Raw genomic sequence first — 15,295 nt, 5'->3', positions numbered from 1 at the left:
GCTTTTCTAAGAGAACCTTTGAACTTTTGGCTGTAATGTGAATGCATGTGATTTGCTTTAGACAAACAGGCAATACAAACTAAAGCTGGGAACCAAGACCTGGTCAAATCAGATTTTTTAAAAAGCCTGCCTTGACTGAGATATTTTGGTCTAAGCAGATAATTCTATTCATTTTGGGTGGAGACAAAAACTCACCCGTTAAGTTTGTGAGCATTAACACCTGAATCCACTTCAATGTGCTTTTTAGTTGAAATCATGGCATTCTGTAGAGTGGCTTTTGAGCATTTTGTGAGTTTATCCAAAGGTGGATTTTGACTAACTAGCATTTGCTTTTGAAGCTTTTAAATGCATCATTAATTCATGTTAATAATGTAAAGCACAGAGAGACCCACTTTTCAAGTTGTTGTATGGATAGATTATCCTTTATAAATAAAAGGGTAATATGCAAATCAACCCTCATGGCGGAACAACCAGAAATGACCGATGCTATGACACTCACTGACCACCAGGGGGCAGATGCTTAATGCAGGAGCTGTCCTCTGGTGGTCAGTGTGCTTCCACAGAGGGAGTGCTACTCAGCCAGAAGCCAGCTCATGGCTGGCCAGTGCAGCGGCGGTGGCGGGAGCCTCTCCTGCCCCCGCAGCAGCGCTAAGGATGTCTGACTAACGGCTTAGGCCCGTTCCCCCAGGCTGCCAGAGGGATGTCTGACTTCCAGGTTAGGCCCCATCCCCTGGGGAGCGGGCCTAAGCCGGCAGGTGGACATCCCCCGAGGGGTCCCAAACTATGACAGAGCGCAGGCCGGGCAGAGGGATGTCCTACCCCCCCCCCCCCCCCCGCTTAGTGCACAAATTTTCATGCACCAGGCCTCTAGTAATAGTTATAATTAAACTATATCAATTTGATGACATTACAAGTCTCTGTTACACAACTGAATTTAACCTTGGTGTGCTAGTATGATTTTTATTTAAGATTTTACATAAGATGATATTGGAAAGGATTATTTAGATTGCAAAAGGCTGCATTGTTCGGTATGACTTAAAACCAGAGGACCTCATGCTGTAGTAGGCAGTTAGACAGACATGGGCCAGGTACAGAAAGTCAGCAGGGCAGAAAGTCCTAGGTGCCTAGCAAGGGGCAAAACTGGGAAAACAAAGACCTCATCCTGGGTAACCTTTCCTCCCCTAGCATATCATTACTCACGTGGTTTAGACTCCTGACCTTTCATATCACTGGTCGCATGGTTCTGACTCTCCCCTGACCTTTCCTCCCCTGGTATGTCTCTAGTCATACCATAGAACCCCCTTGGAGGAGGAACAAGGGGCCCAAAACACCTTGAATGACGACTCCCTTAAGCATTAAACCCTAAGAATAACATTTAGGCTTCAGTTGTGTTTCAGCTCGAGGTCCAGAAAAGCAGCAAAACCAGACAAGTTACGCCCTGGCTGATATCAGGGCCAGCTGCATTTGTTGCCTGTGGATGAAACTCCCCTGTCCTTGGGGGAGTGAGGTTCTTGAGGTACCACTGAAAGAAGCATTTTCAGAAGTCCCCAAGGGAGGATGGAATGTGGAAGAAGGCTTTATTTGGGTAAAATTCCATTTCTCGGGCTCCAAAGTCCCCTGCCCCTTAAGCCAGTCCTAGAAAATGTGCAGCTGGGAGTTCAACAGAGTCAGAAACAAGGCCAGTGTCCAGAGTTTCTGTTCCATGTTGCAGCCAGGTGTGGTTCAGCCCTGAGGCCAGATTAAAGTGTATTAGTCCGTGCGTGAAGCCTAAGGTCGCAGTGTGCAGTGCGGGCGCAGCGGAGCGCAGCCCTCTGAAGCAGGAACCTCAAGAGGCCCCGTGCCTTGGAGCCAAGAGGGCCCAGAGAGCATGGCTCCTTTGTCTAGAAGTTTTCGATGTATTTAGATTTCACACACTTGCAATGGCCACCTGCCGGGAGCCGGTCCATCCTTGCTGTTTCAAGGGACCTGGCATATATGGCATACGGTTCTTAATATGTTTGCTCACCTTCTTGGCGCTGTGTTTTAACCAAGGTCACCTCTCCGAGAAAGGTTGAATCCCCAGGTAGGGATTTTCCCCTGAAGTTAGGGAGGGAATAAAACCCCTCAAGTAAGTGCCAGGCGGGTAATTAATCCCTTTAACTACGAACAATCATGCTTAAACTACATAATCTTTTCTCCCTGGAATGGAGATAAGAAACGCCCTAACCTTTGTAATAGAGATTGATAGGATTGAATCAACTGGTATAAATACAGTTGTAACAAGACAGAAACACACAGAACTCAGAATCTAGAGACAGACTCAGAGCTTAGAACAGAACTCAGAAGACAGGACCAAGAGAGACAGAGCCTAGGCACAGAACCTACACAGAACGTTCTCTAGAGACAGAAGAACTTCGCTGGAGAGAACATGGCAAAAGATCCTGGACAGAAACTGGCCTTAGAACCTAGAGACAGAACCTAGCGAGGGAACATGGCTACAGAATCTGGCTGGAGAACCTGGATCCGAAACAGAACCTGGCTGGAGGTCCTAACCAGAACTTCGCTGGAGCTCTTGAACAGAACTTGGCTGGAGATTGTGGCTAGAGATCCTGGCAAGGCTGCTGATCAACAGAACGCTGTCTCCGTGTTATTCCCTCTTCGCCGACTCCGTCTACACCTTTGGGGACCCCTGGACCTGCTGGGGCAGGACCCCGGCATCTGGCGCCCGAACAGGGACCCCTAGGTAAGCGCCCGGCACTCGGGACGGATAGGACTCCACCGTAGGAAGAGGGTGGATAGTCTTTGCCCTACAATCGGGACGGATCAGACTCCACCATAGGAAGAGGGTGGATAGTCTTCGCCGACTCCGTCCACACCTTTGGGAACCCCTGGAACAGGATTCCCCTAGGTAAGCCCCCCTCCCCCATTGAGAACCCCCACACTCGGGACGGATCAGACTCCACCGTAGGAAGAGGGTGGATAGTCTTCGCCGAATCCGTCCACACCTTTGGGAACCCCTGGAACAGGATTCCCATAGGTAAGCCCCACCCCCCATTGAGAACCCCACACTCGGGACGGATAGGACTCCACCAGGGTGCTACAGACCCCCCTATAGAGGATAAGTAGGGTAAGAAGGTGGATAGTACAGAACTTAGATTGAGAAGATGTGCCATACTGAGTCCAAAGAAAGAAGACTCTGTATTGATCCTTAGATTGAGAAGATGTGCCATACTGAGTCCAAAGAAAGAAGACTCTGTATTGATCCTTAGATTGAGAAGATGTGCCATACTGAGTCTAAAGAAAAAAGACTCTGTATTGATCTTTTAACATATATGCTTGCTAGCAGAGGAATTAAGGTTACTCCCAGTCAGACAGAACGTTTTATACAAGAAGTATGTCCATGCTTTTCTGAGGAAGGAAAGGTGCCGGAAAGGTAAATGTAGAGGCATGGGAGAAGGTAGGCCCAAGGAGCCTTATCCTTAACCCCACTGCAGCCTTTCTACCCTGGGAAAGTGCAGGATTGGCAAGCTCTCCCTGGGATGATAGATCAGGACTCAGCTAATAGCAGAAAGCGCCAATCCTACTCTTAAAATGGATACAAGAGAGCATTTCAGGTTTTTCTTTTTAATGCTTGCTTTTAAAAAATAAAAAAGGGGGAATTTGCCGGGAGCCGGTCCATCCTTGCTGTTTCAAGGGACCTGGCATATATGGCATACGGTTCTTAATATGTTTGCTCACCTTCTTGGCGCTGTGTTTTAACCAAGGTCACCTCTCCGAGAAAGGTTGAATCCCCAGGTAGGGATTTTCCCCTGAAGTTAGGGAGGGAATAAAACCCCTCAAGTAAGTGCCAGGCGGGTAATTAATCCCTTTAACTACGAACAATCATGCTTAAACTACATAATCTTTTCTCCCTGGAATGGAGATAAGAAACGCCCTAACCTTTGTAATAGAGATTGATAGGATTGAATCAACTGGTATAAATACAGTTGTAACAAGACAGAAACACACAGAACTCAGAATCTAGAGACAGACTCAGAGCTTAGAACAGAACTCAGAAGACAGGACCAAGAGAGACAGAGCCTAGGCACAGAACCTACACAGAACGTTCTCTAGAGACAGAAGAACTTCGCTGGAGAGAACATGGCAAAAGATCCTGGACAGAAACTGGCCTTAGAACCTAGAGACAGAACCTAGCGAGGGAACATGGCTACAGAATCTGGCTGGAGAACCTGGATCCGAAACAGAACCTGGCTGGAGGTCCTAACCAGAACTTCGCTGGAGATCTTGAACAGAACTTGGCTGGAGATTGTGGCTAGAGATCCTGGCAAGGCTGCTGATCAACAGAATGCTGTCTCCGTGTTATTCCCTCTTCGCCGACTCCGTCTACACCTTTGGGGACCCCTGGACCTGCTGGGGCAGGACCCCGGCAGCCACCCCCATCCTGACCAATTACCCGTTTTCAGTTGTGATTGACAGGCAAGCATTTTCCCATGTCACTCAGACCTAACTGGGCATGTATCTACACTGCTTTTCTCCAGTCCCTTCCCCCATGGATCAGCAGAGAGCAGACTTGGAAAGTGTTAAATGCAGCTTTGGGCAAAGCTGTATAAACGGCATGTCCGTATTTACTTTTCCCTTTCACTCCTTTTCTGTTAAATCATAACCAGATTATTCTAATGGTATCAAATTGACTTAAGGACACCCTGTCCTGGTGCCGACCAATCACTAGAGACCACAACACTGAAAGGACACACCTGGAAAGCTGATGAATATTCTATTGGGATCCTCCCCTGTGACCCCCCAGATAAATACCCTAAAAATGGAGGACCCAGCTCCACTCTCTCTCCCGGAGGCATGACCTTGCCTTTCTCCTCTCTTCTCCGCAGGTGTATTACCTACTTTTCTCACTCCTAAGTTTCAAGGACCCTTCTGTAACTTGTTCCCTGACCTCATTTTTTTTTCTACAGCTCACTTCTTCTACCTCTGTTACTTTCTAAATAAATGTTCGCTTATAGTTTGAATCTCGACTGTGAATTCTTTCTTAGCTAGAACTCAAGTACCAAGGTCACTGAACCAAGGTCCGGTCTGACTCCTCAGGTCTAACACCTGGTGTCATCTTCACACTACCAACAACACCACACTCCAAACACTGTTAGAGCACTACCTGTTGCTAACTCACTATATAACAGAAGCAGTAGATAACTAGCCAGAGAGCCTCAAAAAATGTATAGTTTTAGAAACTAATTTGAGGAATGCTACTAAAGATTATATCAAAACTGAAGTGAGATTCTTGAGCCAAATTTGAGCTTTAGCTGAGAACGTGTTTCAAGATGGCCAGCTTTCAACTCAATAAGGGAGGATAGCCTGAAAGATACAGATCATTGTTCTTCACTGTCAACAGCATATATCTATATCTATATCTATCTATCTATCTATCTATCTATCTATCTATCTATCTATCTATCTATATATATATATACATACACTAATGGAATCTGTTGTACATATTTTAGAACAGATCTACTTGAAACTATTGAAATCCACAGCACTCTGGTCTTTTTCGGCATTTAAGTTCAATTGAAGAATGGTCACTTTATGATTTGGATTTTGAGAGAATGTCACACCTAGAAATTTTCAGGTAATTAAAAGTTTCTTTGGAAAAATAAACAATTGTGGGAAATAGGCACTCCCATTCATTTCTTATTGGAGTGTGAATTGTTACAATCCCCAATGAAGAAAAATTTGGTAACAATAAAACTATAACCACCAAAATGGTATTTTGAACCAACTAAGAGCAATATTACTCATCATAACAACAAAAGTTTGGAAATAACATAAAAGTCCATCTATAAGAGACTAGTTAAATTAATTATAAAAATTATAGAATAATATACAATCAAATGTACTCTATACAACTGTAGGAGGAGGAAAGAAAATGAAATAGAATGAGAAACTTCTGTAAACAGTTTTGGGAAATACAAAATATTAAATTGGGGGAAAATAAAACAAGGTACAGACAATGTGAAAAATATAGAATAAAGAGCAGTAAGTTTACATTTACTTGTACACACATAAGGAAATTCTGGAAGGAAACATAAAAAACTAACAATAAGAGTTGCTCATGTAATGGGGAGGTCAAATGTATTGATTGGACTGAAATAGAGAGGAAAAGGAGACTTTTTTTTCCCCCGGAGAACAAGAAAAAAAGGTTTATTTGCATTATGCTTATTTGTTTGTTTTTGTGTGTTTTTTTATTGTTTAAAGTATTACATATAGTATTCCATATGTCTCCTTTTTCCATCATTGTCTTACACTTTTTTGTCTTCTGGAGGGGCATACACATATATTATCTGTGTGGGAAAAATTTAGTTAAAAAAGATGCCACCAATGGAATAGAACAGAGATTACAGAAATTGACCCACACCATTATGGTCAATTAATATTTGACAAAAGAGGCAAGAATATACAGTGGAGTAAACACAGTCTCTTCAACAAATGGTGTTGGGAAAACTGGACAGACACATGTAAAAAAAATGAAACTGGACCACAAACATACACCATACACAGGAATAAACTCAAAATGGATAAGATGCTTAAATGTAAGTCATGAAACCATAAAAATTCTAGAAGGAAGTATAGGCAGTAAAATCTCAGACATCTTACATAGCAGAATTTTTGCCAATATGTCTCGTAGGGCAAGTTTAATAAAGGGAAAGAATAAACAAATGGGACTACATCAAAAAAGAAAGCTTCTGCACAGCAAAAGAAACCACTATCAAAATGAAAAGGGAACCCACTGTATCAGAGAACATATTTGCCAATAATACATCTGATCAGGGGTTAATCTCCAAAATATATTTAAGTCCTCATACAACTCAACAAAAGGAAGATAAACAATCCAATTAAAAAATGGGCAGAGGACCTGAATACACATTTCTCCAAAGAGGACATACAAGCAGCCAAGAGACATACCAAAAAATGCTCAAAGTCACTAATCATCAGACAACTGTAAATTAAATCACCAGATATCACCTCACACCTATCAGAGTGGCTATCATCAATAAATCAACAAACAACAAGTGCCATGGAGGATCTGGGGATGCAAATTGGTGCAGCCACTATGGAAAACTATCGTTTCCTCAAAAAATTAAAAATGGAACTGCCGTTTGACCAGAGATCCCACTTCTGAGAATATATCCTGAAAACCCCAAAACACTAATCTGAAAGAATATATGCACCCCTATGTTCATAGCAGTGTTATTTATAATAGCTAAGATTTAGAAACAGCCCAAGTGCTCATCGGTGGATGAATGGATAAAAAAGCTGTGGGACATTTACACCATGGAATACTATGCAGCTGTAAAAAAAAGAAGAATCTCTTACCCTTTGAGACAGCATGGATGGACCTGGAGAGTATCATGCTAAGTGAAACAAGCCAATCTGAGAAAGACAAACATCACATGATCTCACTTACTTGTGGAATCTAATGAACAAAATGAATTGAGCAACAAAATAAGACTTGAAGCATGGAGACATGGAACAGACTGACATACCTCTAGGTGGGGGTGGGGTGAAGAGAAAAGATAAACCAAAGAACTTATATGCATAGCCCACCAACATGAACAATAGGGAAGTGAAAAACTGGAGCAGTGGGAAGGGGCTAGGCAGAGGTGGGTAAAGGGAGGGAAAATGGGAGACATCTGTAATACTGTCAACAACAACAATAATAAAAAAGATGCCAACTAGTATTAATAAGGTGTAAAAAGATAAACTTGGAAAAGTTATTTGAAATTGAATTATCTCCCTCTTTCATCTCCAGTAGTACTGAAGTTTACTATTATGAATCCCTGCTAACTAAACTATGAATTCTATGTATACCTATTTTAACTATAAAGACCCCCAGTATTTGAAAATATTAGGTAAACCTTCACACACAAATAAAATCCATTTTCATTTTTCTCCAATTAGTTTAAAGTTCTCAATAATAGAGAAATTATGCATAAAGTAGTATGTCTTAAGGTAAAATAATTATCCAGAGTTTCCACAATTTACTATTATTTTGCTGAAAATGCCATTTAGTAACAACTACTGAATTGTAATTTATAATGACTAAAAGAAAATATTTTTTATATTAAAGTACCTTTGAAGCACAGACTTTATTGTTAACTATATAAAGTTTCTTCTATTTCCAGTGATTTTCCGGAAATTAATGGCTTCAATGTGAGGAACTCAATAAAAATAAATAAATAAATTCAAATCACTCTGCTTACAGAGTGTTTTGAGTTTTTGCAGAAATTTATTTTTTGTAGCAGAAGTTACTTAGCTGAGAAAGTGGTATCCAGGAGGTGTTGACAATGTGTGTATGACTGAAAATTAAGCAGTGTGGCAGAAACTGTTAGTCTCACTAATAGATTTGTGCAGTGTTCCCCTTCCCCCCACTTATGCACAGTTTAGCTTTCCATGATTTCAGTTACCTGTGGTCAAGTTTGGTATGAAAATACTAAATGTTAAGTTCCAGCCCAGCCAGCATGGCTCAGTGGTTGAGAGTGGACCTGTGAACCAGGGAGTCACAGTTCGATTCCCAGTCAGGGCACATGCCAGGGTAGCAGGCTTGAACACCAGTAGGGAGCATGCGGCAGCCAATTGATGATTCTCATCATTGATGTTTCTATCTCTCTCTCCCTCTTCCTTTCTCTCTCAAAACAATTAAAACATGTTTGTTTTTTTTAAAAAAAAATGTTAAATTCCAGAAATAATTTATAAGGTTTAAGTTGTGTGCAGTTCTAGGTAGCATGATGAAATCTCCTGCCATCTAGCTCCATCCTGCCCAGGAGATGAAACATCCCTTTGTCCAGTGTATTCACACTGCATATGCTACCCTCCCATTAGCCACTTAGTAGCCATCTAGGTAATCAGATTGACTATCACGGTATTATAGTACTTATGTTCAAGTAACCCTTAATAATGGCACCAAAGTGCAAGAGTAGTGATGCTGGCAATTCAGATTTGGGAAGGAGAAGCTATAAAGTGATTCCTTTAAGGGAAAAGGTAAGTATGTAAAGGAGAAAACATAGTACATATAAGGAAGGGACCCCAGGAGATGGAACTCTGATCTCTTGACAGGAGCATAGTTGGCTGCAGCTGACACCTCTGAGAACTCAAGACCAGTTCTGGGAATGGCAAAAGACATTTGAGACCAGGTCAAACTGATGCTGCTCAAGTCATGCTGACAATAAAAAAGAAAGTCCCTTTCCTCCTTCTCCCTTTTTATGCCACCTGTTAGAAAAAATTGGATGGTTTCTCAGAAATGTAACCTATCCTAGCCCCAGCATTACAAAGACACTATAGAAAGGGGGAGTAGGAGCAGAGTCAATGAGCAAATACCCAACACACTCCGCACCTTTGTCATCTCAGCATCTATTCACATCCTTTCTCACTTTTTTTTAATTCTATAGCAACAAATGCATGCTTCTGCATTTATTCAAACAAAAATACTCTCACCCTCTCCTGAAAAAAAGGGGAGACACAGGCATGAGTGTCAACATTACCTTCTTGATCTGTTGGTTACGTTAGTTCCTCGCAGTGGTTCTCAACGTTCTGGCCCTTTAAATACAGTTCCTCATGTTGTGACCCAGCCATAAAATTATTTTCGTTGCTACTTCATAACTGTAATGATGCTACTGTTATGAATCTTAAATTAAATATCTGATATGCAGGATGGTCTTAGGTGACCCCTGTGAAAGGGTTGTTCGACCCCCAAAGGGGTTGCGACCCACAGGTTGAGAACCGCTGTGCTAGTGGTTCAGTCACAACCCCACCTTGGATGCTCTATTACAGAACATGAATGTAAAAATGCCAGCCACCATCACTAATCCTTATTTAAAATAATAGTGACATAAGAAGAAAGAGGAAAAGTATTATTGCCGGAAGCCGGTCCATCCTTGCTGCTTGACACAGTCGCTGCAGGAAAGAAACATCTGCACAGCATGTTTCAAGGGACCTGGTGTATATGGCATACTGTTCTTAATATGTTTGCTAACCTTCTTGGTGCTATGTGTTTTAACCAAGGTCACCTCTCCGAGAAAGGTTGTTTCCCCAGGTAGGGATTTTCCCCTGAAGTTAGGGAGGGAATAAAACCCCTTAACTAAGTGCCAGGTGGGTAGTTAATCACTTTAACTACAAACAATCATGCTTAAGCTACATAATCTTTACTCTCTGGAATGGAGATAAGAAACGCCCTAACCTTTGGAATAGAGATTGATAGGATTGGAATCAACTGGTATAAATACAGATGTAACAAGACAACAGGACACACAACCTAGAGACAGAACCTAGCGAGAGAACATGGCAAAAGATCTTGGACAGAACCTGGCTACAGAACCTGGCTGGAGAACCTACAGAACCTGGCAATAGAACCAGGCAAGAGAACCCAACCATGCTTTTCAACTGAACGCTGCCTCTGTGTCATTCCTTCTTCACCGACTCCGTCCACACCTTTGGGGACCCCTGGACCTGCTGGGGTTGGACCCCAGTATATTATATGCAAAATTTAACAAGTATTTGTTTCTGTAACTAGCCAGAAGGGAGTTGATGATTATAACTATTTTTCTATTACCCATTGTATGCTCCTTTCATCTCAGCCAGTGTCTTTGCTGGTCATGGCTATTGAGCAAGTAAAGTACTTAAATCTTTATTCCTGAAGAACCCAATGCCTTAGTAGTTTGGTCTTTACTGAGATATTATAGTTCCATTAAATTTTGCTATTAAGCATGGACACACTAAGAGGTTAGCCAGATAACCCACTGGTTCTAGATCTAGTGCTCTTTGACCCTATTGTATAGCACCAGACTACTCTCTGCTTGATACTCAGGATTAATCACTTCAGCCAAGATACTACCCCCCTTGTTGTCAGTTAATTCAGTGATATGAAAAAATCAAAGTGACCAGGTGACAGTCTCAACTTTAGATTCAAGGGAACAGTTGCTGTGTCCCATGGTGGGAATATTCTTTAGTTCCTTGGGAACTGATATAACTACATCACAGAATCCAAATGTCAGAGACAAAAAGAAAACTTTTGCAAGTGGATAATTAGGTGTTACAGTGACAGGAGCCAGTCAGATTTATCCTTGATTCTCAGAGACTTACATTCTGACTTTGGGAGAAGCAGCACCATGTTGTAAATGTTTCCCTCCACGTCCCGCGTGGTTCAGGGTTCAGGCTCTGGAAGAGGAGCCGCACACAAATGAAAGAGAAAAGACAAGAGATAATTTGGGAATATTGGGGGGCCAGGCGGGTAAGTCCAACTCAAGAGGAAGGACTTCCACCAGTGCTCAGGCCACACCAACCATTTTATAGTCAGAGGTAAATAAGGTAGTGGTTACCATAGTTACACTGTTCTTGTGAGTTTCACTTGTTTTGACCATAGTTACACTTCCTGCACTTCCCTCAGCCCATTAGCTTCCCAGATATGATCTGGGGAGCGTTATAAGGTCAAGCCTAATTATGCTAAGGGGACTGTGCCCTCTAAGCTGGGACTTGTTTGTGACTTTGCCAACAGGTCAGTCCGAGGCTTAACCCTACATCGGCTCTCCACAGCACCATATGTTTCAAAACATGCTGTATCCCAGGACAGTATCCCAGTCGGTGATGTTCATGGGAAGACCACTGAATGCCGTTCTGTCCCAATTCTTTTGGGGTGAAACAATGTTGTAGGTGACTTTATTATGGTGAATTCAGGTATTTTATAAGTCCATGAATGGTTCTACTGGCCAAAGCACTGCAGGCAGATAAAGCAAACCTATTCCCAGAATAAATGTGAATTCCTCTGAGGTCAGAGTTCTGTCTCTTCTGTGCAGACAGAGATGAAAAGAGCCTGGGTCCTTGACTTCCTCCTTAGAGAAGAGCCACAGACCCAAAAACATCTGCTTTGGACGTTGTGTGCAGGCAATGAGCTTTTATTGCATAAGACACTGAGATTTTTGTTGTTACCTATAATAGCTTTTAGCCTATTTTGAGTAACTCAAGTGGGAAATTTCCTTTCAACAAGAAATTAAATAATTCCAAACACTCATGAAAGAATTAAAGACAAACAGTTATTATGCACAAAAACTTTATTCTTTTAATATGTAGTATTAATAGACATATTTCTGTTTGATCTATTTATTAACTTTTCTACCCTCATGTCTGAAATCATGAGGATAATTTTTTTAAATTTTTATTACTACTATTTATTAATTTTACTATTATGATTACTATTATCCTTGATTGTTTTTTTCAAATAATATTGCAAGTACCGCAAAAAGTTTTTGTCTTCACAGAAAGATATCTTTTATTAAAAAATCAGATCAAACTACAAATGAAATAAAAATTTTAATTACTAAAAAAAATTAAAGTCAAGTTTTTTTTATCTCTATTCTTTTTTTCTTCTTATGCGTGGTGAAATTTAATTATTTTCTTATTATAATTCTGGTATTACCAAATGGTTTAAAAACTGAAAGGTTAACTGTGATTCCCAATATTCTTTTATATCACATTACAAACTTAAAATATGATTACATCTTGAAAATCATTTTTTTCAAAAATTATTGTTACATGACTAGACTGTAAGGTGAAAAGAAGACTTGAGAATTCTCTTTTCCTGCTGTGTCAGTATATAAAAAATAAAAATAAAAACACAGAAAAATATTAAATGGTATGTGCAGCCCAAGCTCTGTTTGTTGTTTGGATGGCTTAGCATAAATATCTGTGAGAATTTTCCATACTAAGGCATGTCTTGAATAGTTATAGCAAAACAGTCCTAAATATGATTTAGGATTCACTTCAATCTACTTATATAAAAACCATGGGTGGTGTTCATCACGACCTGAACCGCCGAGACCAAGCAGAAGGAAGTCAGTCCTGCAGGGGTTGTCTTGGCAAAGGCTGCGCCCTCCCCAGCTGTTTCCAGGAGCTGTTTTGGGCAAGGGCGGGGTTTGAGGCAGGATCCAGCCCTGGGAGCATGGACCCACTGAATCCTGGGTTGTTTTGCCAAGGGCTGTGCCCTCCCCAGCTGTTTCCCGTGTGGTCTGAGGGAAGAACCCACCCTCAGAGCACCAGGAGTGCCTAGTAGCAGTCAGTCCTGGGTTGCCGAAGTGGAGGCCACGGCTTGGTAGAACTCTGGGTCTGGCCCAACACGGGGCATGGCCGGCCTTCAAACCAGACCCTGATAGTAGAAAGGAGGGAGCCCCATTCTTCACAGAATCTGCTGTTGGATAGCTTGCTGTCAGTGGCCTGCCAGCCAGGAACCCCATTCTCCTGCACCCCGGACCCTGACAGGAGGGAGGAGGGAGCCCCTTTCCTCACGGAATCGACAGGTGTCCAGTTTGCTGTCAGGGGCCTGCCAGCTAGCAATCCTATTCACCTGCACCCTGGCCCCTGACAGCAGGGAGGAGAGAATATGTTTAAAGACCAACTTTTGGAACAAACTACCTCTGAAGCCAAAAGAAGCCATTGCTGGTGACAGAATAGAGAGTTAGAAACATCGATGAGAGAGAAACATCGATTAGCTGCCTCCTGCACACTCCCTAATGGGGATGTGCCCGCGACCAAGGTACCTGCCCTTGGCTGGAATCGAACCTGGGACCCTTGAGTCCGCAGGCCAATGCTCTATCCACTGAGCCAAACCGGTTAGGGCAATTAATTCCCATTTAATGTGCACGAATTTCATGCACTGGGCTACTAGTATAGAAATAAAATGACTGTCTAGTGATTGAGAAAAAGAAAGACTATTGTAATACAGAATGGTTTAAATGACTCAGTAAGTCTTGTAAGGCAAAGACAAAATAACCCATTTCAAATATTACATTACATTTTTCGTCCAAATTTATTTTATAGGATATCTAGGATGTCCCCCCCTCAAAATGTATACATGCTTTGAATAATTATAAAAGCAGTGTTTATTTAAATACATTTGATTTTAAAATTGAGCTCCCAGCTATTAAAAGTGTTTATGCATTCTGGGGGGACATCCTGTATATTTCAGGTTTCTTCCATTCATCACTTTCATGATTTTTTCTATTAAGTATAAGATTTATCTTTTCCATCCTAGCATTCCAGTTTGCACAATGAGCATATGCTACATTTTCTCCCCTACTTTATGTTCCTACCTTTGGGAAATGATTTTCATTACCCCAAATGAATCTGATAAGACTATCTAGAAAAAGACACTGCTTCCACCATCAGAGACAAATTCATGATCCAAAAGTACCAACTGAAAAACAGTGGTAAGTGTGATCCTCTCAATGGACAGAACATCAGCCAGTTCATCTGGTCATTCACTTTGTGTAGAGAAGAGGTTCGAAGTAAGAGTATGGCTGGACTTTAGGCTGTGGTGAATGGTTAAGACTTTTGATCAGAAGCCTGGAAGAAGCATCCTGGAGAACAGGTCCAGTAGGTCTAGAAAAGAGACATGTGTTTAGACCAATGGGAATGGGCATGCAATGTGAACATCTTTGTATCGCATGCTAACAACTCTCCCCACCCCATTTTATGCCATTTCTCATTAAAGCTACCAGATCATTTACAGTATACAGTGGGGCCTTGACTTACGAGTGTCCCGACTAACGAGTTTTTCGAGATACGAGCCGTCTCTCGGCCGAGTTTTTGCTTTGAGTTGCGAGCTAAAATTCGGGTTACGAGCCAGCTTCAGATACCCCGCTGTTAGTTGGCGCAGCGAACGTCACAGTGAACGCCACAACATCAGCCCAGCATCACGTGTCTCACTCGTTCACTTTAAGTGGTTAGCTCTTGAAGCATCAGTGTTGGGCTCGCATTTGTGCTTGCAGTTATTTTGCAAAACTTCGTTTTTTGGGTGTTCGGAACGGATTAATGGCATTTCAATTCATTGTAATGGTGAAAATTGATTTGACATATGAGTAATTTGAGTTACGAGCTCCGTCACAGAACGAATTAAACTCGTAAGTCAAGGCCCCACTGTACTGCAGAACTTCTCACTTTTTTCCATTGGACTGATTGTATCAGTGTGGTATTCATTAACATGTTCCTCCAAACCCATGTTTTCACATTAATTTGGCAGTAGATCCAGACTTGATGAGATTCAGCTTTGCTTCCCTCTCTCCCTCTTACCCCACCCCCCCTCTTTCTACAATAATAAGCCATGGAGATATGTACTTTCTATCACATCTCATCAAGGAACATAATACGATTGTCCCACTTTTATTTAGGTTAAGAGGGCTCAAATGTTGTCATCAGCCATTAACATTTCTTCCTATAAATCTTTCACCTAATAGTTTTAACATGTATTATTTTATTATGTTCT

The sequence above is a fragment of the Myotis daubentonii genome, chromosome 3 (assembly GCF_963259705.1).
Source record: "Myotis daubentonii chromosome 3, mMyoDau2.1, whole genome shotgun sequence".
In the NCBI taxonomy this organism is placed as follows: Eukaryota; Metazoa; Chordata; class Mammalia; order Chiroptera; family Vespertilionidae; genus Myotis; species Myotis daubentonii.
Note: the sequence above shows the minus strand (reverse complement) of the source record.